This window comes from Somniosus microcephalus, chromosome 2 (genome assembly GCF_052327205.1).
Source record: "Somniosus microcephalus isolate GS21.2 chromosome 2, FLI_Smic_1.0, whole genome shotgun sequence".
Classification (NCBI taxonomy): domain Eukaryota; kingdom Metazoa; phylum Chordata; class Chondrichthyes; order Squaliformes; family Somniosidae; genus Somniosus; species Somniosus microcephalus.
This window is the reverse complement of record NC_140988.1, coordinates 206,993,472-207,019,462: the sequence shown is the minus strand read 5'-3', so window position 1 is coordinate 207,019,462 and position 25,991 is coordinate 206,993,472.

Here is a 25,991-nt window from a genome sequence, read left to right as displayed (position 1 = left end):
GGACCACCATTATTGGGACGTGAATGGATCCGAAGACTACAATTGGATTGGCATTCTATTCTGGCACTAACTGTGATTGACAAAAAAGATGATGACGTCGCACCTGGACGTCTGTCACAAATCCTATCTGACGCGGAAGAGGTGTTCCAACAAGGACTTGGGACTCTAAAAGGAGTAAAGGCAACCATAAAGATTGAGGATAACGCAACCCCAAAATTGTTCAAGGCCAGACCGGTGCCATACGCGATACGCCCAGCTGTGGAAGCTGAACTGGAGAGTCTGGAGCGTTCGGGGGTGCTGTCTACGGTGGACTGGAGCGAGTGGGCCACACCCATCGTTCCTGTAATGAAGAAAGCATTGAGCAGCACGCCTGGGGAGCCAAGGAAGGTTCACATCAGTGGGGACTTCAAGGTGACTGTGAACCCAGTCCTGCACACAGTACAGTATCCGCTTCCGTGGATAGAAGATGTTTTCGCCTCACTATCTGGAGGGAAATGTTTTACAAAGATTGACCTGGCTCAAGCGTATCTACAAATGGAGGTGGAAGAAGCATCTAGGAAATACCTCACGATAAACACTCACAAAGCCCTTTACCAGTACAATCGACTTGTATTTGGGGTAGCATCGGCCCCGGCTATGTGGTAGAGGGCAATGGAACAAGTCCTGCAAGGGATCCCGGGGACCCAGTGTTATTTGGACGACATCCTGGTTACGGGCGAAAATGACAATGAACACCTTGCCAAACTGGAACAGGTGCTCACGAGATTGCAGGAATATGGGCTTCGAGCCAACCGTCCCAAATGCGAGTTCTTCAGGAGACAAATCTCGTATTGTGGCCACATGATTGATGAGGAAGGGTTGCATAAGTTGCCGGACAAGATTGAGGCTGTAGTCAAGGCTCCAGCACCAGAAAATGTGTTGCAACTGAGGTCGTTCCTCGGGTTGGTGAACTACTACCATAAGTTCTTGCCGAATTTATCTACAATTCTACACCCACTGAACGCCCTCCTTCAAACTGGGGTAACATGGAAATGGAGTGATGAGTGTAAGCGTGCCTTTCAGGAAAGTAAATGCCAAATCACTTCAAAAGAAGTATTGGCCCACTACAACCCAACACTACCGATTCGGTTGGCATGTGATGCGTCACCTTACGGCATTGGAGCGGTGCTGTCACACAAATTCCGTGATGGTTCAGGGAGGCCAATAGCCTTTGCAACGCGCTCGCTAACCTCAGCCAAGCGTAACTACGCCCAGATTGACAGGGAGGCCCTTAGCCTGGTGTGGGGGGTGAAGAAGTTCAATCACTATCTGCACGGGCAGAAATTCACCCTACTGACTGATCATCCACCCCTGGTCTCAATTTTTAACCCAAAGAAGGGCGTTCCGGTGATGACGGTGCAACGGATGCAAAGATGGTCACTGTTTCTAGGGGCACATCAGTATGACATAGAGTACAAAGGTACGAAACAACATGTAATGCTGATGGGCTGTCGCGCCTACCGTTGCCTACGGCGGAAGAAGCACCTGCAGTGGACCCTGTGGAGATATTCCATGCGACCATAGTCGAATGTTTGCCTGTTACAAACGCAAGTATTGAGAAGGAAACCCGAAATGACCCGACACTCTCTCGGGTCTATGATTTGACGGTGAAGGGATGGCCAGCATATGGCGACTCACTGTTGCCAGCATTCTCGCCAGGGAGGGAACAGCTATCAGTGTGCCGGGGAACCTTGATGTGTGGATCCCGAGTGGTAATTCCACCCAAGTTGAGAGATAGAGTACTCAATGAGCTTCACGAGGGTCATCTGGGATGGGTAAAAATTAAGAGCCTAGCCAGGGCGTTTGTGTGGTGACCGGGAATCGATAAAGAAATCGAGGATATGACCAAGAGATGCACAGGATGCCAGAAGGTCCAAAACGCTCCACCACAGGCCCCGCTACATCCATGGGAGTGGCCCTCATCTCCATGGCAACACATTGATTTCGTTGGTCCATTTATGGACTCAATGTTTCTAATCGCTGTGGGCGCCCATTCGAAATGGCCAGAGGTCATTAAAATGTCCTCCACCACCACGGAGAAAACTATTGCAGTCCTAAGGACCATCTTCGCCAGAAATGGGTTGCCAGAACAGATCTGTTCCGACAATGGCCCACAGTTTGTGTCTGAGGATTTCTGGAGGTTCCTGAAGAATAATGGGGTGAAACATTACACATCTGCCCCATATCATCCAGCCACAAATGGATTGGCTGAGAGGTTTGTTCAGACCTTTAAAAAGGCCATAAAGGCAATGTATAATGACGACATACCACTGCAACACAAGGTGGATAACTTTCTGTTTGCTTACCGGAATGCGACACATGCAGTAACCAACCAAACTCCAGCCGTACTGTTTTTCAACCGGAGACTAAGATGTCGCTTGGATTTGCTCAAACCAAACATAAGACGAGATGTTGAGGATAAGCAGTTCCAGCACATAAATGAGAAGCCAACCAGGAGCTTCAAGATAGGGCAACCAGTCTTGGCCCGCGACTACCGAACAGAAAAATGGCAGCCAGGCACGATATGCACACAGCAGGGACCACTAATGTACACAGTGGACGTTGGAGAGAGCATCGTGAGATGCCATGCTGACCAGATCCTAGAACCACAGGAACAAGCCAAACCTGTACCACAAGCATATGCACCTGGTAATGAGCCCGAAGTACAGATTGCGTCTACCTCAGAAGCAGGGGTATTGGAAGCTGACGAACCAACCAATAACAATGAGCCAGAATTGACTCCACCGCCAGAACAGGATACTCGAGAAAGGCGCTATCCAGTCCGGATCAGGAAGCCTCCTCAAAGACTGAACTTATAAATGACTATTCCAGTTGATGTATATATTACTGAGAAAATTGTAATTGTAATTAGTTATTATTTAGTTGTTAAATGAATGTTATGTACTGTTTATCTAAAAGGGGAGGAATTGTTGTGTATGTACCTTTAAGGGAATAACTGGTCTTAGACTGCAGTACCGGCAGTGACCACCCCTGTATAAAAGGCCCTAGCAGCCTTCTGTAGTTTCAGTTTCAAGCTGCCTCTTGTTCAGTAAAGTACCTGTTAAACTGTTCTCCCGAAGTCTGTGTATTATTGAGGCGCGGACTTTACAAGGGATTTTATGAGGTCGATCCTAAGTAAATACTAAGGTGCAAACAGCATTTAAAGAGCTGTAGCCAAACTATAATGGGCTGTAACCACTTAAAGGGCCTGCAGATATGATTGGTGACGTAATGGTGAGTGCTGGCTGTCTGGTTTTAGTGTTTACTTGTCTTTCTGGCATATTTCTGTTTATCTTGAACTACTTCAATCATGAAATACTGCATTTGGGACCCTCAAAACTGATTCCCATTATTAATTTTAACTTGACTTGCCAATCACTGCAGGCAAATTCCCTTCGATGCTTTGGCCCCAAAAATCTTCATGCCCGCTGTGCAGACAGCATCACGGATTCCCATTCTAATGCCTCCTGGAGTACCATGCCATGCCAGGGTCATTTCATTAGCATATTTCTGGCATGCACCCTCACCAGTATGGGCACATCTTAGAAGCCTGCTAGAGGAGAGGGGGAAGAAGATGGGGCACAGAATGGCTACTTGGGGGAGTCGCTGGCAAGATCGTTCCAAAAGTGTAAATTCTGCAGCCGATCACACCCCTCTCCCTTTATAAGAGGTCCAATCTGGAACAGTGTTTGCCTGTATTTTTGGGGTCTTCCATGCCAGGACCCCTGCTTGGAGACACTGGTGGGCCCCACTCCTAGCCACTAATTTGACCTGGATGCGAGCCATTATGTAATATTCGGAGAGAAAAATTCTTGAAATTTGAATAAAACATTAATGATTGCACTTTTCATAGAAACGCTAATATAAATTAAAAAGAAAACAGTATTAAAAATATTCTGGGAAACTGGAAAATAACCTTTTACCAGCTGATTGAGACATGTTCCCTTAACCACTAGCTCACTATCAGCAACATCAATTTAGGCCAATCTAAAAGGCCCACCAGCACATTGTGCTTGGCACTAGTGCTGCAGGGCTGTCTATATGGATCTGAGCCTGAGGGCTGGATTTCCTGGGGGGTCAGCGGGCGTGATTGGTGGCGGGTCAGGTGGGCAAGCGCTTTTTGTCCCCAGCGGGTCGGGACCCCACTGTGAACCCGCCGCCACGTGCCTTTGCCAAATGTCAGGTCTGTCAGCGGTGAGCAGACCCAACACGCAGTGGTGGGGGAGGTAATTAAAATCATTAGTGACTTGTTTGCAGCCACTTATTGAAGTGGGGCTTTTGAGCTCTACTCTAATTAAAGGGTTAAGAATGGGAATCGAATGAGCTAATAGGCCTTTGCAGTAGTAAGCTTTTTCTAAGTTGCTGAGCTGGCAGTTGAGATAACCTAAAAATGACATGTTGATATTGCAGTAGTGTTAGAATGATTGTCGACTGCAAGCTGTGTGACTTGGAGACAATTGCAAATAGCCGGACCTTGAAACATAAGAGGCCTAGAGGATGTAAGTTTTGCTCTGGCAGGAAAGTAGAACAATGAGTCAAAAGTAAAAAGGGCTAGAGGGGCAGGAAAACAGGACAATGAGTCAGAAGTACAATAGTTACAACAACAGCTTGCGATGATAACGGACATATACTTTTCTCGTGATAAAGGTGGTACCTTAATGTAACGCAGCATAGGCAACCAATCAGTGAATGTGCACACGAGGCAAAACCCAATCAAATTGTTAAGATGGATCATGCACGAGGCTAATTATGTACCTATATTTTGTATAAAAGATTGCTTAAAACTTTGTATCATCGGAGAGAAGCCTGGCTAGACAGATAGCAGGTTATCGCCCCACCGGCGTGAATAAAGATTGCTTGAATCTTCGAACGCAGACCTGGTGTCGAGTGTTTATTTCAAATACTCCACTTCACTTATCAATGGCTTTTTCCCAACTTTTTGGATTTGGCAGGTCACCCACCGGTTTCCCGCTGTGCCTAGACCTCATCTGTGAAGCTGAGGCGGGAGGTCAGTGGTCATTGAATTAGCTGATGAATTGACAGTTTCACATCTCAAGTCAAAGCTCCCAGCTGATTGAGACCACTTAACCCTTAACCACTAGCTTCTCTAAACTGCATTTTCACTACAGATTCAGGATGCTGCAAGTCTTTACACAAGTCTGACCTCATTACCTCTCCCACCATTGACAGGTCGCTTCTGTCATCTCTACTTCACCTGTCACCTATTCCATCAGCATGGGTGCCCTTCAAACTCTCTCACCTTGGTCCTCAGAATCCCAACATGATCAGCCCCAACACCAGCAGCACCAGGCACACCAGCATCACCAGGCACACCAGCAGCACCAACAACAACATCAACCTTCTCTGCAATCAACTGATGCACCACAGGACACAGGGCATCAGCACTCAACCACATTGCTGCCCGGGAGGCCAGGGATGGCCTCACCATGGCCAGGTTTACTTCACTTGACACTGTATACCCTGGCTGCCACATGATGTGCCAGGTTGGCACCACCCCACACCAACACCATAAAGCATCACTACAATGCCCAAGCCATTCCTTTCACACTAATCACCATTGCGGGTGTTACCGTTATGTCTCACCATTCACTGCAACTTGCTAAGCCACTTCCAAAGGTGCACACAAATCTGTCCAAGAATGCAAAGTGTTGAAAATAAAGGTTTCAATATTTGACAGCACATTAACAGAAACTTTAAATGCACATTGCATAAAACACCCAAGTGCCTACTCTTGTGTGTTGTTAGTTGGTATGATTGCACTAGGATGAGGGTGAGTGTGAGGGGTGGCTAGTGAGATGGGGATGTGATAATGTAGATAGAGAGGGATGGGTGGAGGTGCAAGGTAAGTTGGTGTGTGTAAGGATGTGCAGGAGTAGGGTAGGGAAGGCAGAGTGATGGGGATGTGATGAGAGGCATCAAGGTTGAGTGTGACTTTGTACTAACGTTTTGTGATCTACTGAGATCATTGAAACTTTTGCGGCACTGCACCCAGGTCCTCCTGACCACATCCCTGCTTGTGCCCTTCTCTGCAATGTGAAACCAGGTTGTGTTGGTCTCCTGGGGAGGTCTCTTCCACCCATGGGAAGGGAAAAGTACCTCCCTGTGTGATGTGACTCCCTCCACAAGCATATGGAGGGAGTTTTGGGAGAGCCTGGGTGCAGTCGTGCACCTCTGTGCAGTGCTTGTCAGTGTTTGCAGCACCTCAATGCTGTAGAACACTGACAGCACAAATGTCAAAATAAGTTTGGCCATGGTCCCTTTAAGGAAACCGGCTGATGACGCGTCATCAAATGACGTCACCAGACCCGCTTCCTCTAATTGGCCAGCAAACACGCTGGGCGGTCTTAACAAGCCCAATCAGGGGAAATTCATTTCACAGAGCGGGAAGGAGCCAGCAGGGGGTCGGGACCCGCCACCGACGTTGCCCGTCATGGACCCACCGAGGTTCGTAAAATCGCGGGCAGAATTTCTGGTCCTCCAGTGCCTCTTCAGCTCCTGCGCCAATGGAAAATGGACCCGACTACTTCCTGAAAAATTATCATTTACCTTCTTTGCTACGAACTAGTACAAATATAACATAACATTTGGAATGGTTTACTATTGTCATTTTATGCATGTAATGCCTTTTAATAGTGATTTCACTTGATTACAAAGTGGAATATCTGCATCATTTAGTTTATGCTGTTTTATTAATGGAAATATTTGGGCTGTGGAAAGAAATCAGTGACTCGAATCTTTTGAGTTTGGTTTATTTTTGGAATGGAATGTTATTAATATTTCTATTTTCAATTATAAAATCCTGTGGGATAATAGTCGTACCAGCTGTCAACAAGCCACTTAATTGCTGGTAATTACTTTTATTTTAAAGCACTACTTATTTGACAAATTAAATAACAGAGACGTTACCGATAAAAAAATCACAATGTTGCTATTTTGTTGTAAACTGATGAGAGGCCAGTGTATATTTTAATTCAATTACTTATTTTGTGTATAAAACAAGCTGTTTGATTGGTTTAAGTAGAAGTTATCCACACCCAGGTTCATTTTCCATAAATGGTTTGACGTGCATCATGGATAAGAAACGCTGAGGAGCAGAAATATTTCATTTGATGCCATACTTTGCTTATTGAAAGCCACTAACTCAATTATTGCCATATTCACATTGAAAACCTGGTCAATGTACCAAAAACAAAATCTCATCCTCTTCTGCCAACAAAACATGTAGAGGATGAAAAGATAAATTGTGGAAAAGGGAAGCAGGAATTAGATTATCATCAATATTTCAATGAGTATTTGTATTAAATAGAATAGAAATGAGGGCCTGAGAATTTCACACCTTACAATTCCAGATGTTAACACTTGCACATTCATTTTGTTTACATTAGCTTATTGTTGTTAGGCAGGGTGCTAATGGTGAATAATTGCAGCAACAACAACAACTTAAAGCAATATAGGGCCTTTAATATAACAAGAATGTCCCAACGTGCTTCACAGTTCAGGGTAAGAACTGTGTGAGAAAGAAGGGAAGTAGGAGAGGTAGGCAAAGCTACAGTCGAAGAGGTGTCTTAATTATAATGAAGGTTTGGAAGGTAGGGACAGATAGAGCAAGTCAGAGTGGTTTGAGGAGAGTGTTTCAGAGCTTCAGAAGCAGTTAGCTGAAGACCCTGTCACTGATGGTAGAGCAGAGGGAGGAGGGAACACATCATAGAGCAGAGTTGGATGAGCAGGGGGTGCAGGCAGGATCGTAAAACTGAAGGAGGTTGAAGAGGTAGGAAAGAAGGAGGCTGTGGAGGGATTTGTCGATGAGGACCAGTGGAAGTCGACAAGGACAGAGGTGATAATGAGTGGGATTTTATGTGAGATGGGGTGGGAGTAGTGGAGTTCTGGATGAGTTGGAGTTTATGCAGGGTGCATCTCGAGAGGCTAGTGAACAGGATGTTAATAAAGTGTGAAAGAGATGGACGAGGATTACCGTGGAAGTGGGGTGAGGTAGGAAGTGATTTTCTTTGGAGGTGGAAATAAGCTTTTGCTGATAAACTGGATGTGGGATTTGAAGCTCAGTTCTGTGTCAAGCAGGACAGAGCGCACTGTAGTGTTGAACTTGAGCAAACAGCCAGAAAGTGTGTTTCTGCTGAGGGCCAAACAGGATGGCTTTGGTCTTGCCACTGCTAAGCAGCAGAAAGTTTTTGCTCATTCACAACTTGATGTTGGACAGGTGGTCTGACTGCTCAGCGACAGTCATGTAACCAAGGGTAATGGTGCAGAGGTATCATTGTCATACAAATGAAAGCTAATCCCATGCTTATGGATAATGTCACCGAGAGACAAGATATAAATGAGGAATAGGAAGCAGCCAACAATTGAACCTTGAAGCATGCTGGAGGTGAGTGTGAGGGCAGAGGAGGAGAAGCAGCCATTACAGGAAATTAGTTGGCTCTGGTGTCACAAGGAAATAGAACCACATGAGTGCAGCGCATGGAGGTGGATAACAAAGGCGAGGTACTGGAGGAGGATGTTGTGATCAACCAGGCCTAATAACACAGACAGGTTGACAAGGGTAGGATGGATAAAGCACCATGATCACATTCACACAAAATGTCATTTGTGAAAGACCAGGGCAATTTCAGTTCAATGGGCAGGACAGAAACCAGACTGGAACAATTCAAACAGGGAGTGGTGAGAAGTGGGCTTCAGGTTGGGTGGCAAGGACATATTCCAAATCCTTTGAAAGGAAGAGAAAGTTGGTGATTTGGTGATGGGAGAGGATAGAGGTAGGCTTTTTAAGTAGTGGGTAATTATGGCAGTTTTGAAGAGATGGAGCAGTTGATGATGTAGGCAAGCATTGGGCCACAAAGGGCAGCTGAGTCTGGAGGGTGTCAAGGAACAACAAGGTGAATCTCATAGACACAATGTCCCCAATTTTCAGCCCTGTTTTTGGGTGGTAATGGGTGATAGCATGCTCAAAATTGCAGTGGAAAACCTACCACCCCATTCCTACTGCTCTGGTGAGTTATGAGCGTTAAGGTTTTGTATCATGCTGCACACCCTGCCTGTTGTACTGGGATTCCCCGCTGGAATGGGAACATGCTAGTGGAGAATTTAAAGGACTGAACAATAAGCACAATGTTTATACCATTTTCTTTTGTTATTAGTAGTCTCTGTAATAGAAACATACACTGCAGAAATGCACAATCCCCAGAGTTCAACTCCTTAAGTGTTCCTAATGTTCTCAGTTTTTATAACAAATATATATGCATGGGCAAGCAGAACATCACCACTAAACTGAAACTCCCCCGACAATCATATTCATTCCGCCTTCATTTATGTTCAGTGAAGGTAATAAGAACATTCATTATTGAATAAATGCATCAACCCATCAATCACCCGCTCTGCTCCACACAGCATAGAGCACAGAACCTGACTGAGGGGCCAAGCAGATATTCTGATAGTTGCCTTTAAAATGCCCAAAGCGTCTTTCTATCATTAGTATTTAATTTGATATAAATACCAGTAACAGTTCTACCTCAATGGCTCAATTCTTAAAGGTGCTTCCTAATGCTGTACAGACCAGGAAAGTTTCAGGTACAATCCCTCGTCTGTGCTGAATTAGCTGCTCTCAACCAGGGCTGTGGTTTGGGCATGTTTGGGTTTGAGTGCCCAGGCTAAGAAGGGGAAGAAACCATCAATCAAGGGCCTGGAATTTTCACCCAGTTGCACTGTTCTTTTCAGCACAATTCACCTGAAATCGGCCAAACCAGCGCAAAAGATTGCGGAATTCCAAGCGCAAATTCTGTCCAGCGCAAATCGAGTTTCTGTGATCTATTGCGCTCCTCACAAAACTGGCCACGCCCCCAGATCAAATTAAACACCATGGCGAGTTTCCAATTGAGCCGGTTTGCAGGCCTTTAAAATTGAACTGTATTTTTAGGTGCTAGGGCACTAATAGGCATGTTTTAAAAGCTTTCGAATGTATTTTTTAAAAATGTACTAAGAAACTGACTACTGTACACCAATATAACTAGCAAATAGTTTTTAAAGTAATTTTCATTTATTTAAAGTCAAGTTAATGGACTAGACAATCGGATTAAAGATGTTACATTGTCAGAGATGCTACCTAGATGAGGTTCTGTAAAGGACACAGTACCCATTTGGATGAGACATTAAACTATAGCTCTGTCTCTCTGCTCAGGTGGATGTAAAAGATCCTATGGCACTATTTGAAGAACAGCAAGAAGGTGGCCTGGCCTACAGTTATACCTCAACCAATAGCACCAAAACAACTGGTCATTTATCTCATTGCTGCGTGTGGGACCAGGCTCTGTGTAAGTTGACTGCTATGTTTGCCTATATAACAACAGTGACTACACCTCAAAAGTAATTCATAGACTATGAAGCACTTTGAGACATCCTGAAGATGTGAAAGTTGCCATTTAAATGTTAGTGTTTTCCTCTCACTGTTACAGATTTATCTTTCCCATACCATTTACTATCTAATTTACCTGTTTGAGTTTCCCTCTAAATTGCTTTCTTTAAAGGCTGAAAAGACCAATTGTTCCTCTTTTCCTTCTTAGCTCAATCCTCTGAAGCTAAGGATTAGTTCATGGTTCATCTTTCTCCAAGGTCATGAATGTTTCCTTTATATCTCAGTGACTGGAGCTGAACACACTATTCAAGGTGTGGTCTGGCCACGACACTGTACAGTTTAACATGACTTAGTTTTTGACTTGTACTTTATGTTTTGGGGGTATATATTGTTTGGAATTCTATTTTATTGTTGCTTTGCAGTGATTGCATATGTTTGGTTTGTCCCCCTACTCATCCAGCACTTTCTCCTCCTTGAGCAACTCCATGTTTGAATCCTTCCTATCGGGTTTCTGTCCCTGCCACAATACCGAAATGGCTCTCATCAAAGTCACAAATGACATCCTTTGTGACTGTGGCAAAGGTAAACTAACCCTCCTTATCTTTCTTGACTTGTCTGCAGCCTTTGACATGGCTGACCACTCCATTCTTCTCCGACGCCTCTCCACTGTCGTCCAGCTGGGTGGGACTGCACTCGCCTGGTTCCATTCTTATCCATCTAATCATAGCTAGAGAATCACCTGCAATGGCTTCTCTTCCCGCTCCTGCTTCATTACCTCTGGTGTCCCCCAAGGATCTATACTTGGCCCCCTCCTATTTCTCATCTACATGCTGCCCCTTGGCGATATCATCTGAAAACACAGCATCAGTTTCCACATGTACACTGATAACACCCAGCTCTACCTCACTACCACTTCTCTCGACCCCTCCACGGTCTCTAAATTACATCCAGTTCTAGATGAGCAGAAATTTTCTCCAATTAAATATTGGGAAGACCGAAGCCATTGTTTTCAGTCTCTGCCACAAACTCCGTTCCCTAGCCACTGACTACATCCCTCTCCCTAACATTTGTCTGAGGCTGAACTAAACTGTTCGCAGCCTTGGTGTCATATTTGACCCTGAAATGAGCTTTCAACCACATACCCGCAGCATAACTAAGACCACCTATTTCCACCTCCGTAACATCGCCCATCTCCACCCTTGCCTCAGCTCATCTGCTGCTGAAATCCTCATCCATGCTTTTGTTATCTCTTGATTTGACTATTCCAATGCACTCCTGGCTGGCCTTCCACGTTCTACCCTACGTAAACTTGAGGTCATCCAAAGCTCGACTGCCCATGTCCTAACTCGCACCAAGTCCCCTTCACCCATCATCCCTGTGCTCGCTGTCCTATATTGGCTCCCAGTTAAGCAACGCCTTGATTTCAAAATTCTCATCCTTGTTTTCAAATCCTTCCATGGCCTCACCCCTCCCTAGCTCTGTAATCTCCTCCAGCCCCACCCCCGCCCCCGAGATATCTGCACTCCTCTAATTCTGCTCTCTTGAGCATCCCTGATTATAACCGCTCAACCATTGGTGGTCGTGCCTTCTGTTGCCTAGGCCCTAAGCTCTGGAATTCCCTGCCTAAACCTCTCCAGCTCGCTACCTCTCTTTCCTCCTTTAAGATGCTCCTTAAAGCCTACCTCTTTGACCAAGCATTTGGTCATCTGCCCTAATTTCTCCTTATGTGGCTCGGTGTCAAATTTTTTGTCTTATAGTACTCTTGTGCAGCACCTTGGGACATTTTACTACGTTAAAGGCGCTATATAAATACAAGTTGTTGGTTTTGTTAAGCATCAAGCCCGCTAACACTTCTGGATCTCAATCATCTTCACAATCACTATTTGAGGACCAGGTACATGTGTTGTACATTTTCTCTCTTGTTATAGAGACATTTTTGATTGGCACATTCCTTAACGTCTGGTTGGGTAAATTGTCTCAGCAGCACAGCACCAGCTGTTCCCAGAATGAGAAATATGCCTTTACTGCTGTCCTGTTACCAGCTCATCTGTCTGGAGACAGACTGCTGTGGTTAATAAGCAAGCTCTCTCTTTCTGCCTGATCTTTTAAGAAACTGCTCATGGAGTTTAATTATATTTGTCACAGTTTCATACATACTTTAAATTGTTTTAATTATTGGAGGTGAGTCAGATGTAAACTAACTAATTTACCTCCAAATTATTATTTATTCACTTTAACTTAAGAGCTTTCTCCTTGCAGATTTCTTAAAATCTCAAGCTGGTATATATTGGTATGTAGTGAAATTGTACTTACTACTTATGTTTGAAACTGTCCCTCTTGAAACTGGCCAACTTTAATGGTCATTTATATTTTATTGCCTCCTTTCACAATATGGCACAATTATGCTCAATTGTACTGATACTAACACTGTTTTTGCCAGTCAGATCATAAGATTTTAGCTGCCCTTTTCATTATATTTGCTGCCTGTTGATGGAGTGTTAACCCTTGCAGTTCATGAATGTGCAACTACTACATTCAGCAGCACGTAGGGCCATCGATGATGCCCAGCGCTTTGGGAAATCCTACCATTGGAAGAAATGCAGTGCCCTCTCATGCAATTGGTTACTGTCCATGGGAAATGTGATGACATTTCTTCTTCTGGCAAATAAGGCATCAGTTGCCTGCTTGATACACATGTGCCCTGTTAAGTGCAGCAGTAACCTTGTTAGCCTCTGATAGTGCTGTGCCTGTGGTAGAGTTTGGCTGGAGGTCAGGTTCCAACATTCCATACAATGCTGTCACAAGACTCTGGCAAGAGTTCCTCCGACAAATTCAGATAGGGCACCCCTGCCTATGTATCACAGTTCTAGAGTAACAGCAGATGCAGTCTGTCCACCTTGAGTGCAACCTCGCTTCCCTGGCATCATTTATTTTCTTCTCTTCTTCCTCCAAATAACAAAATATAAATATTGGAAAAGAGATGTTCCAAATTTAACTTGCAGCAACTAAAATTGTAGTACAAAACTATTGACATAAATACTTGGAAAATAAAGTGCAGCCAAAAAATTATTCCTCCCCAAAAGGAAATTAAACACCTACAATATTCTCCAAAAATCAAAGCAAAAAATGTCAGCTCCCTTTTAAATGCAGATTTCACATCAGTGCTACGCAACTTGGCAACCTTGAATGTCCATTGTATGTGGGATGAATGCACGTCGCATTAACAATGCAAATCATAGAAGCATAGAAACGTTGATGAAAGGAGCAGGAGTAGGCCATTCGGCCCCTCAAACCTGTTCTGCCATTTAATGAGATCATGGCTGATCATCCAAATTCAGTACCCTGTCCCTGCTTTCTCCCCATATCCATTGATCCCTTTAGCCTTAATAATTATATCTAACTCCTTCGTGAATATATTTAATAAGTTGGCTTCAACTCCTTTCTGTGGTAGAGAATTCTGCAGGTTCACCACTCTCTGGGTGAAGAAATTGCTCCTCATCTCAGTCCTAAATGGCTTACCCCTTATCCTTAGACTGTGACCCATGGTTCTGGACTCCCCCGCCATTGGGAACATCTTTCCTGCATCTAGTCTGTCTCATCCTGTTAGAATTTTATAAGTTTCAATGAGATTCCCTCTCATTCTTATAAACTCTAGCGAATATAAGCCTAATCGACCCAATCTCTCTTCATACGTCATTCCTGCCATCTCAGGTATCAGTCTGGTGAATCTTCGCTGCACTTCTCCATGGCAAGAACATCCTTCCTCAGATAAGGTGACCAAAACTGCACACAATACTCAAGGTGTGGTCTCACCAAGGCCCTGTACAACTGCAGCAAGACATCCTTGTTCCTGTACTAGAATCCTCTCGCTATGAAGGCCAACATACCATTTGCCTTCTTAACCGCCTGCTGCATCTGCATGCTTACCTTCAGCGACTGGTGCACAAGGACACCCAGGTCTCGTTGCACTTCCCCTTCTCCCAATCTATTGCCGTTCAGATAATAATCTGTCTTCCTGTTTTTGCCACCAAAGTGGCTAACCTCGCGTTTATCCACATTAAACTGCATCTGCCATGCATCTGCCCAATCACCCAACCTGTCCAAATCATACTGGAGTTTCTCTGCATCCACCTCACAGCACACACGGCCACCCAGCTTTGTGTTGTCTGCAAACTTGGAGATATTACATCTAGTTCCCTCGTCTAGATCATTAATATATATTGTGAATAGCTGGGGTCCTAGCACCGATACCTGCGGTACTCCATTAGTCACTACCTGCCACTCGGTAAAAGACCCGTTTATTCCAACTCTTTGCTTCCAGTCTGCCAACCAGTTCTCTATCCAAGTCAGTACCTTACCCCTAATCACATGTGCTTTAACGTTGCATGCTATTCTCTTATGCGGGACCTTATCGAAAGCCTTCTGAAAGTCCAAATACACCACATCCACTGGTTCTCCCTTATCTATTCTACCAGTTACATCCTCAAAAAATTCCAGTAGATTAGTCAAGCATGATTTACCTTTAGTAAATCCATGTTGACTTTGTCCGATCCTGTCACTGTTTTCCAAGTGTTTTATAATTGACTCTAGCATTTTCCCCACTACCGATGTCAGGCTTACCGGTCTATAATTCCCTGTTTTCTCTCTACCACCTTTTTTAAATATTGGGGTTACATTAGCTGCCCTCCAATCCATGGGAACTGTTCCAGAGTCTATAGAATTTTGGAAGATGACCAGTAATGCATCTACTATTTGTAGGGCCACTTCCTTAAGTACCCTAGGATGTAGATTATCAGGCCCTGGGGAATTATCGGCCTTCAATGCCGTCAATTTCCCTAACACCATTTCCCTACAAATACTGATTTCACTCAATTCCTCCCTCTCATTAGACCCTATGTTCCCCGATATCTCTGGAAGGTTATTTGTGTCCTCCTTTGTGAAGACAGATCCAAAGTATGTATTTAATTGGTCAGCCATTTCTTTGTTCCCCATTATAAATTCCCCTGATTCTGACTGCAAGGGACCTATGCTTAGCTTCATCAATCTTTTTCTCTTCACATATCTATAGAAGCTTTTGCAGTCAGGTTTTATATTCTCCGCAAGCTTACTCTCATATTCTATTTTCCCCCTCTTAATTAATCCCTTTGTCCTCCTTTGCTGAATCCTAAACTGCTCCCAATCCTCAGGTTTGGTGCTTTTTCTGGCCAATTTATATGTCTTCTCCTTGGATCTTATGCTATTCCTAATTTCCCTTGTTAGCCACGGTTGAGTGACCGTCTTTGTTTTATTTTTATGCCAAACAGGGATGAACAAATTCTGAAGTTCATCCATACAATCTTCAAATGTTTGCCATTGCCTATCGACCGTCAACCCTTTAAGTAACTTTCCCCGATCCATCTTAGACAACTCTCACCTCATACCATTGTAGTTTCCTTTATTTAAATTCAGGACCCTAGTCTCTGAGTCAACTACTTCACTCTCCATCTTAATGAAGAATTCTATCATATTTTGATTGCTCCTCCCCAAGGGGCCTCGCACAACAACATTGCTAATTAATCCTTTCTCATTACATAATACCCAGTCTAAGATGGCCTGATCTCTAGTTGGTTCCTCGACATATTGGTCCAGTAAATCATCCTGTATACACTCTAGGAATTCTTCCTCCACAGTATTGTTAGTAATTTGGTTAGCCCAATCTATATGTAGATTAAAGTCACCCATGATAACTGCTGTGTCCTTATTGCACGCGCCTCTAATTTCGCATTTAATGCAATCCCCAACCTCAGCATTACTGTTTGGGGGTCTGTATACAACTCCCACTAATGTTTTCTATCCCTTGGTATTTCTCAGCTCTACCCATACAGATTCCACATCATCAGAGCTAATATCCTTCCTTACTATTGTGTTAATCTCCTCTTTAACCAGCAAAGCTACCCCACCTCCTTTTCCTTTTTGCCTGTCCTTCCTGAATATTGAATACCCCTGGATGTTGAAGTCCTAGACTTGGTCATCCTGGAGCCATGTCTCTGTAATTCCAATTACATCATATCCGTTTACATCTATTTGCGCAGCTAATTCATCCATCTTATTACGAATGCTCCTCGCATTGAGACACAAAGGCCTAGAAATTCAGGTGGCTGTGCCACCCGTTAGCGCCTTAAGGGGGCGCTAAGTGGGTCACAAGCCACTGGCCATGCCTCCCGCTAAATTCTGCGGGACGCTAATGGTGGCTTTAGCCGTTAGCGCTGCACCGCTACCGATGATGTCATCGGTGTGCGCAGTGCCCCGCTAACGCCCCGGCCGCGATATTAGGAAGCGCCCCCTGATTTACCACTGGACGCTATGTGCGACCGGTTCAGGGGGGCCTACCTGCGGCAGTAGAGGCGCTAACTAAAGGAGAGGTGCGGGGCGGCCATTTTTGTTATTGGCCACCTGCCAGCACATTTCTGCGCTCCCGTCCCTGGCCTCCTGCCAGCTGCGTTCCAAGAGCCCGGCACTTCTCCTCGGTGCCAGGCTCTTTTGCCGGCACTCGCGATCCTCGGGGGCCCAGCTGGGCCCCAGATCGCGCTGCACAAGGCCCCTCCCCTTTAAGAAGGGGAGGAAGGCCTGCAGTACCGCAGAGCGATCTGCTGCAGCGTGTGGCACTGTGGCACGTTGCGCAGCGATATTCAGTCACAGCGCCCCAAGAGGGATGCGGGGCGCCTCCAGTAGCGCCGCGCTTCCCTTTGGGGCGCTCCAACTGAATTTCCGGCAGGCGGCCGTGACTTCTTCCAGGGCAGCGCCCTGGCGAGGCTGGCGCCCCAAACGGGGCTATAGTCAATATCTAGGCCAAAGCCTTCAGGCTTGTTCTTTAAAAACTCTTAGTCCTTTTAGAATTATTATTTACTGTAGCCCTGGTTGATTTACAGCCTTGAATTCTCTGCCTTCCACTTTTGCTTTTCCCCTTCCTGTCTTTTGTTTCTATCCTTGCTTCCCTTTCCTCTGTCTCCCTGCACAGGTTCCCAACCCCCTGCATTTTAGTTTAAACCCTCCCCAACAGCACTAGCAATCACTCCCCCTAGGACATTGGTCCCAGTCCTGCCCAGGTGCAAACCGTCCAGTTTGTACTGGTCCCACCTCTCCCAGAACCGGTTCCAATGTCCCAGGAATTTGAATCCCTCCCCCTTGCACCATTCCTCTAGACACATATTCTTCTGAAATATCCTTCTATTTCTACTCTGACCAGCATGTGGCACTGGTAGCAATCCTGAGATTACTACCTTTGAGGTCCTATTTTTTAATTTACCTCCTAACTCCCTATATTCAGCTTTTAGGACGTCATCACATTTTTTACCTATATCGTTGGTACCTATATGCACCACGACAACTGGTTGTTCACCCTCCCCCTCCAGAATGCCCTGCAGCCGACCCGAGACATCCTTGACCCTTGCACCAGGGAGGCAACATACCATCCTGGAGTCTCGTTTGCGGCCGCAGAAACGCCTATCTATTCCCCGTACAATAGAATCCCCTATCACTATAGCTCTCCCAGTCTTTTTCCTCCCGTCCTGTGCAGCAGAACCACCCATGGTGCCAGGAAGTTGGCTGCTGCTGCCATCTCCCTCAACAATATCCAAAGTGGTATATCTGTTTGAGAGAAGGATGGCTACAGGAGACCTCTGCACTACCTGCCTGCGCCTACTACTCTGTCTGGTGGTCACCCATTCCCTTCCTGCCTGTGCAGCCTTTACCTGCGGTGTGACCAACTCCCTAAACATGTTATCCACAATGTCCTCAGCATCGCAAATGCTCCAGTATGTATCCCTTCGCAGCTCCAGCGCTGCAATGCGGTCTGTCAGTAGCTGCAGCTGGATACGCTTCCCACACACATGGGAAATTATTATTGATACTAGGGGATTTGTACTGCATGATACTGTCAGAAATAAAATCTAGAAGCGTTCATCATTTTTACTGGCCTAATGTAATTAAAAACAGAGTAGATTCTTTCAGCAGAAAAGAGGAAAATTACACTATCATTCTTTAATAATTGCGTTATCTAAGCTGCTTTAGTCATTATTTAATTAGTATAGCATCCTATACCTTTCAAAGCATTTTTGCGCCATTTAGTAATTGATTATGAAAACCACTTAATCACATTTCCAATAGATAACATTATAGGTTAAATTATGAATAGGAATGAATGCAACTCCATCTGAATCAACATAAATGTAATAAGAGTGCCCACAGAGTTCATGGAGCTGATTTTCCGCTTCTAGTGCTATCCAGGAGCAATTAGTATGGAGTGCGCTCTCTGCCACATCAGTGCCCAATCTTCCTATCAATACCTAATTACCATGAAGCAGACACACATAATGGGCACACTCCTGGACACAGCAAACTGATGCAGAGGAAGCCTGGGACTGCCTGAGCCTTAAAGGTCACAGCAACCTTAAAGGGGCAGGGATGATTCGGGAGAAAATCAGAAGGACTTTCAATGTGACAGCTTTTGGAAACTATTTTTTTTATCTTGACAGTTTCTGAGGAAGAATAGTACGTTTTTAAATCAATTTATGCTTGCCAGAAGCCTCATTTGCCTGTTGGAGAACTTCATCCTTATTTAAGGGTGCTTTGCACTTTGTATGTGTGGGTTAGTAGCAGCACCCCAAGGAGCAGTTCAACTACCAGTTCAGTCTGCCTTGAATAGAGCTGGTAAGGAAATGGCACTGTGGTGCCAAGCAGCAGGTGAAGAAACAGGGGGAAAAGAGTGAGTATGAAGAATGATGGTGCAGGTATAGGAGCAGGATGGTGCTGGTTTGATTGTAATCCTTCTCTTTTTATTCAGGAGGGCCTGGAGCTGATGTGTGCTCAGGCGGAGGGGGAGTCCTACTCTGTGGTAGGGAACCGGTTGTTCATGGCTCAGGAGAGGCCTAGATGAATTTCTTCAGCAGCTGTCAAAGGGACTTGAGGTTGTTGCTCCTCTGCTATCTCCAATTGAGCCAGCTTGCAAAAGGGGAGGGGGAAGGGTAGTCCACAGTCCTGAACACTGAAAATCAGTAAGTGAAAAAGACTAACAGCAATCAGAAAAAAGCACCGAAGCAGCAAAACCAATTTTATTCTAAATGTCAAAACAATAAAGACCTTTCTGGCTAATATCAGCTTGTCCCTTAAGACAGATAGTACCGAAACATCAGCTCAGGAAGCAATCGTGCCAAGCTTGTATGGGGCAGTTTGCTGGAGCTGCAGCTGCAGAGGAACTGTGTGTGCAAAGCCCACTGACATTCATTTGCTGGTAATTTATATATTTGCACTTTCTTCACACATAGTTGGGCAGACACTGGAAAATGTATAGATGATGTTTGGACGCAGTGCTATCTGGAAGTAGAATGAAGAAAACAATTAGTGTACATTTTTCCTCTGCATTGCACCCATGCACCCATTTTTCAAGTGCTATTTCAGATAATAGCTAAGGAAATCCATCCCCCTCCAGTTAAAAATGTTTTTTTAAGTGTGCTTTAGAACCAGACAGAGGAAGCCATATTTTGTCTGAATTATTCTTCCCGGTTTAAAGCACAGTCTGATCTCAGTAATCAATAAAGTTCAACTGTGAAAGGGCAACATGGCAAGATTGTTTAAATTCTGCCTTCTATCAGGAACTGTCCACAACTATGGATCTATAAGCCCTGATAATAACTCCGAGGTCTGTTCGGAGCAGGGGTGTGTGATATCAGATGCAAAACCTGGAAGAAGTTTCGGCGCCTCATTTTGTGCAATTTCAATGGGGCCACCTCGTTATAATATTACTTCCAGGTTTCATGCTGTGGACCGGCATGACACGATCTCAACTATAGCATTTGGGCTGATAAGTGGCAAGCAAATTTCACACCACACAAGTGCCAGACAATGACATCTCCAACTAGAGAGAGTCTAACCATCTCCCCATGGCATTCAACAGCATTACCATTGTCGAATCCCCCACCATCAACATCCTGGGGGTCACCATTGACCAGAAACTTAAGTGGACCAGCCACATAAATACTGTGGCTACAAGAGCAGGTCAAAGGCTGAGTGTCCTGTGGCGAGTGACTCACCTCCTGACTCCTCAAAGCTTTTCCACCATCTACAAGGCACAAGTCAGGAGTGTGATGGAATACTCTCCGCTTGCCTGGATGAATGCTAATACAACAACACTCAAGAATCTAGACACCATCCAGGACAAAGCAGCCCACTTGATCAACACTCCATCCACCACCTTAAACATTCACTCCCTCCACCACCGGCATACCGTGGCTGTAGTGTCTACCAACTACAAGATGCACTGCAGCAACTCGCCAAGGCTTCTTTGACGGTACCTCCCAAACCCGCAACCTCTAGCACCTAGAAGGACAAGGGCAGCAAGCGCATGGGAACACCACCACTTCCAAGTTCCCCTCCAACTCACACACCATCCTGACTTGGAAATATATCGCCGTTCCTTCATCGTCGTTGGGTCAAAGTCCTGGAACTCCCTACCTAACAGCACTGTGGAAGTACCTTCACCACACAGACTGCAGCGGTTCAAGAAGGCGGCTCACCACCACCTTCTCAAGGGCAATTAGGGATAGAAGAGCAGGGAGGTTATGCTTGAACTGTATAAAACACTAATACAAAAGCAAAATACTGCAGATGCTGGAAATCTAAAATCAAAAGAAGCTGGAAATACTCAGCAGGTCAGGCAGTATCTGTGGAGAGAGAAACAGGTCGTTTCAGGTCGATGACCTTTTGTCAGAACTAAGTCAACCTGAAACATTAACTGTTTCTCTCTCCACAGATGCTGCCTGACCTGCTGAGTATTTCCAGCATTTTCTCTTTTGATGTATACACTAGTTAGGCCACAGGTAGAGTACTGCGTACAGTTCTGGTCACCACATTATAAGAAAGATGTGATTGCACTAGAGAGAATACAGAGGAGATTTACGAGGATGTTGCCAGGACTGGAGAATTTTAGCTATGAGGAAAGATTGGATAGGCTGTGGTTGTTTTCTTTGGCACAGAGGAGGCTAAGGGGAGATTTAATTGAGTGTATAAAATTATGAAGAGCCTTGATCGAGTGAATAGGAAGCACCTATTTCCCTTAGCAGAGAGGTCAATAACCAGGGGGCATAGATTTAAAGTAATTGGTAGAAGGATTAGGGGGGAGTTGAGGAGAACATTTTTCACTCAGAGGGTGATGGGGATCTGGAACTCACTGCCTGAAAGGGTGGTAGAGGCAGAAACCCTCATCACATTTAAAAAGTACTTGGACATGCACTTGAAGTGCCGTAACCTACAAGGCTACGGACAAAGAGCTGGAAAGTGGGACTGGGCTGGATAGCTCTTTGTTGGCCGGCACAGACACAATGGGCCGAATGGCCTCCTTTTGTAAATTTCTATGATTCTATTTTCTATGGGCAATAAATGTTAGCCTTCCCAGTGATGCCCATCACCTGTAAATGAATTTTTTTTAATTAAAAATTTAAAGGGACAAGTTAGAGGAGTTAGAAGTTGCAGCAAAGTAGGGGAGAAGTTTTGTGATGGATTCAGGACAGTCACTGGCTGCACCAAGATTTAACAACATCTCCCTTGATACACTACTGGGTGTGGGTGCAGTGAGGAGTCGATGAGAGATACTCTTCCACAGCAACTGTAGGAAGAAACCTGTTGCTTCCACAAAGAAGGTGTGGCTGGATGTGGCTGAGGAGATGTGCAGCAGCAGCAATTTGCCACACTCCTGGATTCAGTGCAGGAAACGCTTTAATGACCTAACCAGGTCAGAAAGGTGAGTACGGTTGCACATTCACCTACATCCTGTTGTGTACATCACCCCCACCCCCACTCTGCCTTGTCAAGCCTACTCCATCCACATCACTCCTCACACCCACTTACCTTGCAAGTGCACCCATCCTTCTCTTTCTATGCACTTCTTCACATCCCTATCTATGCATCCACCACTGCCACTTGACATGAATCTTGTCATTCATGTGGAAATGACTTATGAAATAATACTGGGTGGCCTGCTGGTGGCACTGTCCAGGGAGAGTATAAATACTCGGGCATGGGCCCAGCTTGCTCAGGACATTCTTTAACAGGAACTAGTGAAGGACACAACTAGATCTCCATGTTGAAAAACAGTTGATTAAAGCTTTGTTTAATGCTTAGACCAAGTGCCTAGTAGTTTTCTTATGTCAATTTAATCAACTGAAACTTGCTCCACGCTCTGAGTGATTTTGGGAACAGACGGCTACGACTCAAATGGTAGAAGGGAACCAGACATAGTAATCAATCCATCATGGAGAAACTACTCAGACCCGCCCGTCTTGACCTGGACACGAATTCACCTACAACTGCTAAGGTATGGTAACACTGGTATCATACCTTCAGCAACTTCTCGGGGCTTGTGGTGAGAATGTTCCTGATAAGTTACAAATGCTTGCCAATTATGTATCTCCTCATGTGTTTGACTATATCGAAGACTGTGTAGACTATGACTCCGCTATCCAAATACTGCAGCAACTATATGTTAAGGCCCCAAATGAAATTTTTGCTTGGCACTTACTGGCAACAACTCGACAACAACCCGGGGTATCACTTGACAAATTCCTTCAAAAGCTTCGTAGGCTCAGCAAAGACTATAATCTCAAAGCTGTCTCAACTGAGCAATACCAGGAGGAATTAATTTGTGATTATTTTATTAATGGAATTGCGTCTCCCTTCATACGCCAGCATCTGTTGGAGAATAAAACCCTCGAGTTACAAAATGCCTATGACCAGGCATATTCTCTGGACTTAGCAAAAAAAAATGCAGATGCCTATCTTTTAACACGTGCACGGACTGCTGCTATCACTTTTAGTGACTCCTCCAATAAGCCTCAGGCGGAAGCCCTCACTGATGATGACTCTATCCTAGCTGATGACGACCCTACCCTAGCGGCATCTTGACAATCTAAAAAGAAGTGTTTCTTCTGTGGAGGTGCATTTCACTATAGGAAATTTTGTCCTGCTCGTAATGCAACCTGCAATCATTGCAGTAAGAAAGGTCACTTTTCTAAAGTATGTCAGTCAAGAGCCTCTCCTAGGGTTGCAGCTGCTATCTATAAAACTGCTCCTTCCTGTAATGTATGTACCTTTAAGGGGAGAACTACTTGTTATAGCTCCTGTATACTGTAGTACCGGCAGTGACCACACCTCTATATAAACCCTGAGTAGTGATTTGTACATTTAGTTCTAGAGTAACCCTCATTCAGTAAACACCTGTTGATCGTTCCCTGCAGTCTCTTGTCTAATTATTGAAGGACACAACATCAAGATACACGGATCTAACATTGGCGACGAGCAGATTCAAACCTACCTGCAACTCTGCATCACCTCCCAGGGATTCGCTCCTGGAGAACAGTGGAAGAAGGCTGAGTCTAGAAGCACGGGCGTTGACCATGGGAATAACCCCCAGACATCCAGCGGAGATTTGAGCATTGCAGGGGAGGCTGTCGAGAGCCAGGCTTGGTTCTCCAGTCACGGTGGTCCAGGAAAACGGGCTGGCAACAGGTACTGCGCAGACCGTTCCCGGACAGCGGCGGCTCGAGCCGAACGATGGCACAGAAAACGGCCGAGCAGCGTCGACGGTGGAGAGAGAGAGGGTAGAGCGCACAGGGCGCAGCCGTTGATCAGGACCGAGCGGCGTCAACGGATGAGAGAGAGCAGAGTGCAGCTGGTGTTCATGGGCCGAGCAGCATCAATGGGAGAGAGAGGCGCGCAGGAAAACGTGCAGAGCGCAGCGGTGTTCAAGGGCCGAGCAGCGTCAGCGAGGAAGAAAGGAAAGCGTGGGAGACGCCATTTAAGCCGCAGCGGGGAAGAAAGGAAAGCGGGGGAGACGCCATTTTAAGCCAGTCTAACCATACCAAAAAATGCCGAAGAGTGGCAGTATCACAGCATTCGACAATGAAGTCGAAGATTGGACGACATATGTCGAACGCATAGAAGTATACTGCAAGGCGAATGAAGTGCCAAATGACAAGAAAGCGCTGGTATTGTTGAATTCAATGGGTGCAAAAATGTATGGCTTACTATGAAACCTAGTAACCCCAGAGAAGCCAGTAGAAAGGATTTTGAAAACAAAGTGTCAATCCGACAGGACCACTTAAACCCCACACCACTGCTGATAGCAGAAAGATTTAAGTTTCACAAAAGGAACCAGCATAAAGATGAAAGTAATGCTGAGTTTTTAACGGAACTGCGCAAGCTATCGAAACACTGCCAGTTTGGAACAGGACTAGCACATAATTTAAGGGACAAGTTTGTGTGTGGGCTTCAAAGTGAAGGAACCCAGAAACGGCTACTATCAGAAAAGGATCTTACGCTGGACAAGGCTTTCAGCATTGCAGTATCACACGAAGCAGCAGCACGGGGCGCGGCAGAGATACAATGGAGACCGCAAGAATATGGCACAAATAAAATGTCATACAGAACAGTGAAGTGCTATCGCTGCGGCAGAAAAACACACGACCATAATGATTGCTGGTTCAAGGACAAAGTGTGCAGACAGTGTGGAAAAGTAGGACACATAGCAAGAGTCTGCAGGTCAGGAAAGAAAACCAGCAGCAAGAAATCTCCACAGGAGAAGTACAAGAAGGTACATAAGGTGACGGAGAGTAGTTCAGACGAACAGAAAAGTGATACAGACTCCGGAAGCAAGGAGCTGGGTTGTCTGAAACTACATAATGTGATCAAAATGGAGGATCATCAAACTATCTGGGTCACGCTCAAGATAGTAGGAGTCCAAGGGAAAATGGAATTGGACACAGGATCAGCCCTAACAATCATAAACTGAAGGGACTACAAGCGGCTATTCTCACATATAACCTTGAGAGATACAAAGATTGTCTTGAAGACGTACACGGGGCAAAAAGTCTTCCCCAAAGGAAAAATAAGGGTGAACGTTATATATAACGGCAAGGAAACACCAAAAATGGACCTATATGTATTTCCAGATGGAGGACCACCACTACTAGGATGTGAATGGATCCGGAAGGTACAGCTAGATTGGCATTCCATACAAGCACTGACGGTAGATGCCAAAAAGGATGACGATGTCACACCTGGACGACTGTCAAAAATGCTAACTGACGCACAAGAAGTGTTCCAGCAGGGACTCGGAACACTAAAAGGCATAACAGCAACGATCAAAATAGAGGAAAATGCAAGCCCAAAGTTTTTTAAGGCCAGACCTTATGCGATCCGCCCAGCTGTCGAAGCAGAGCTGGAAGGTTTGGAACGTTCAGGAGTACTGTCCAAAGTGGACTGGAGTGAGTGGGCTACACCCATCATTCATATAATGAAGAGGTCATTGAGTAATACGCCTGGGGAACCAAAGAAGGTTCGCACCTGTGGGGACTTTAAGGTGACAGTGAACCCAGTCCTTCACACTGTACAATATCCACTTCCGCGGATTGAAAGTATTTTCGCCTCGCTATCTGGAGGGAAACGCTTCACTAAGATTGATCTGGCCCAGGCGTACCTGCAAATGGAGGTAGAAGAAGCCTCGAAACAGTACCTCACGATCAACACTCATAAAGGTCTC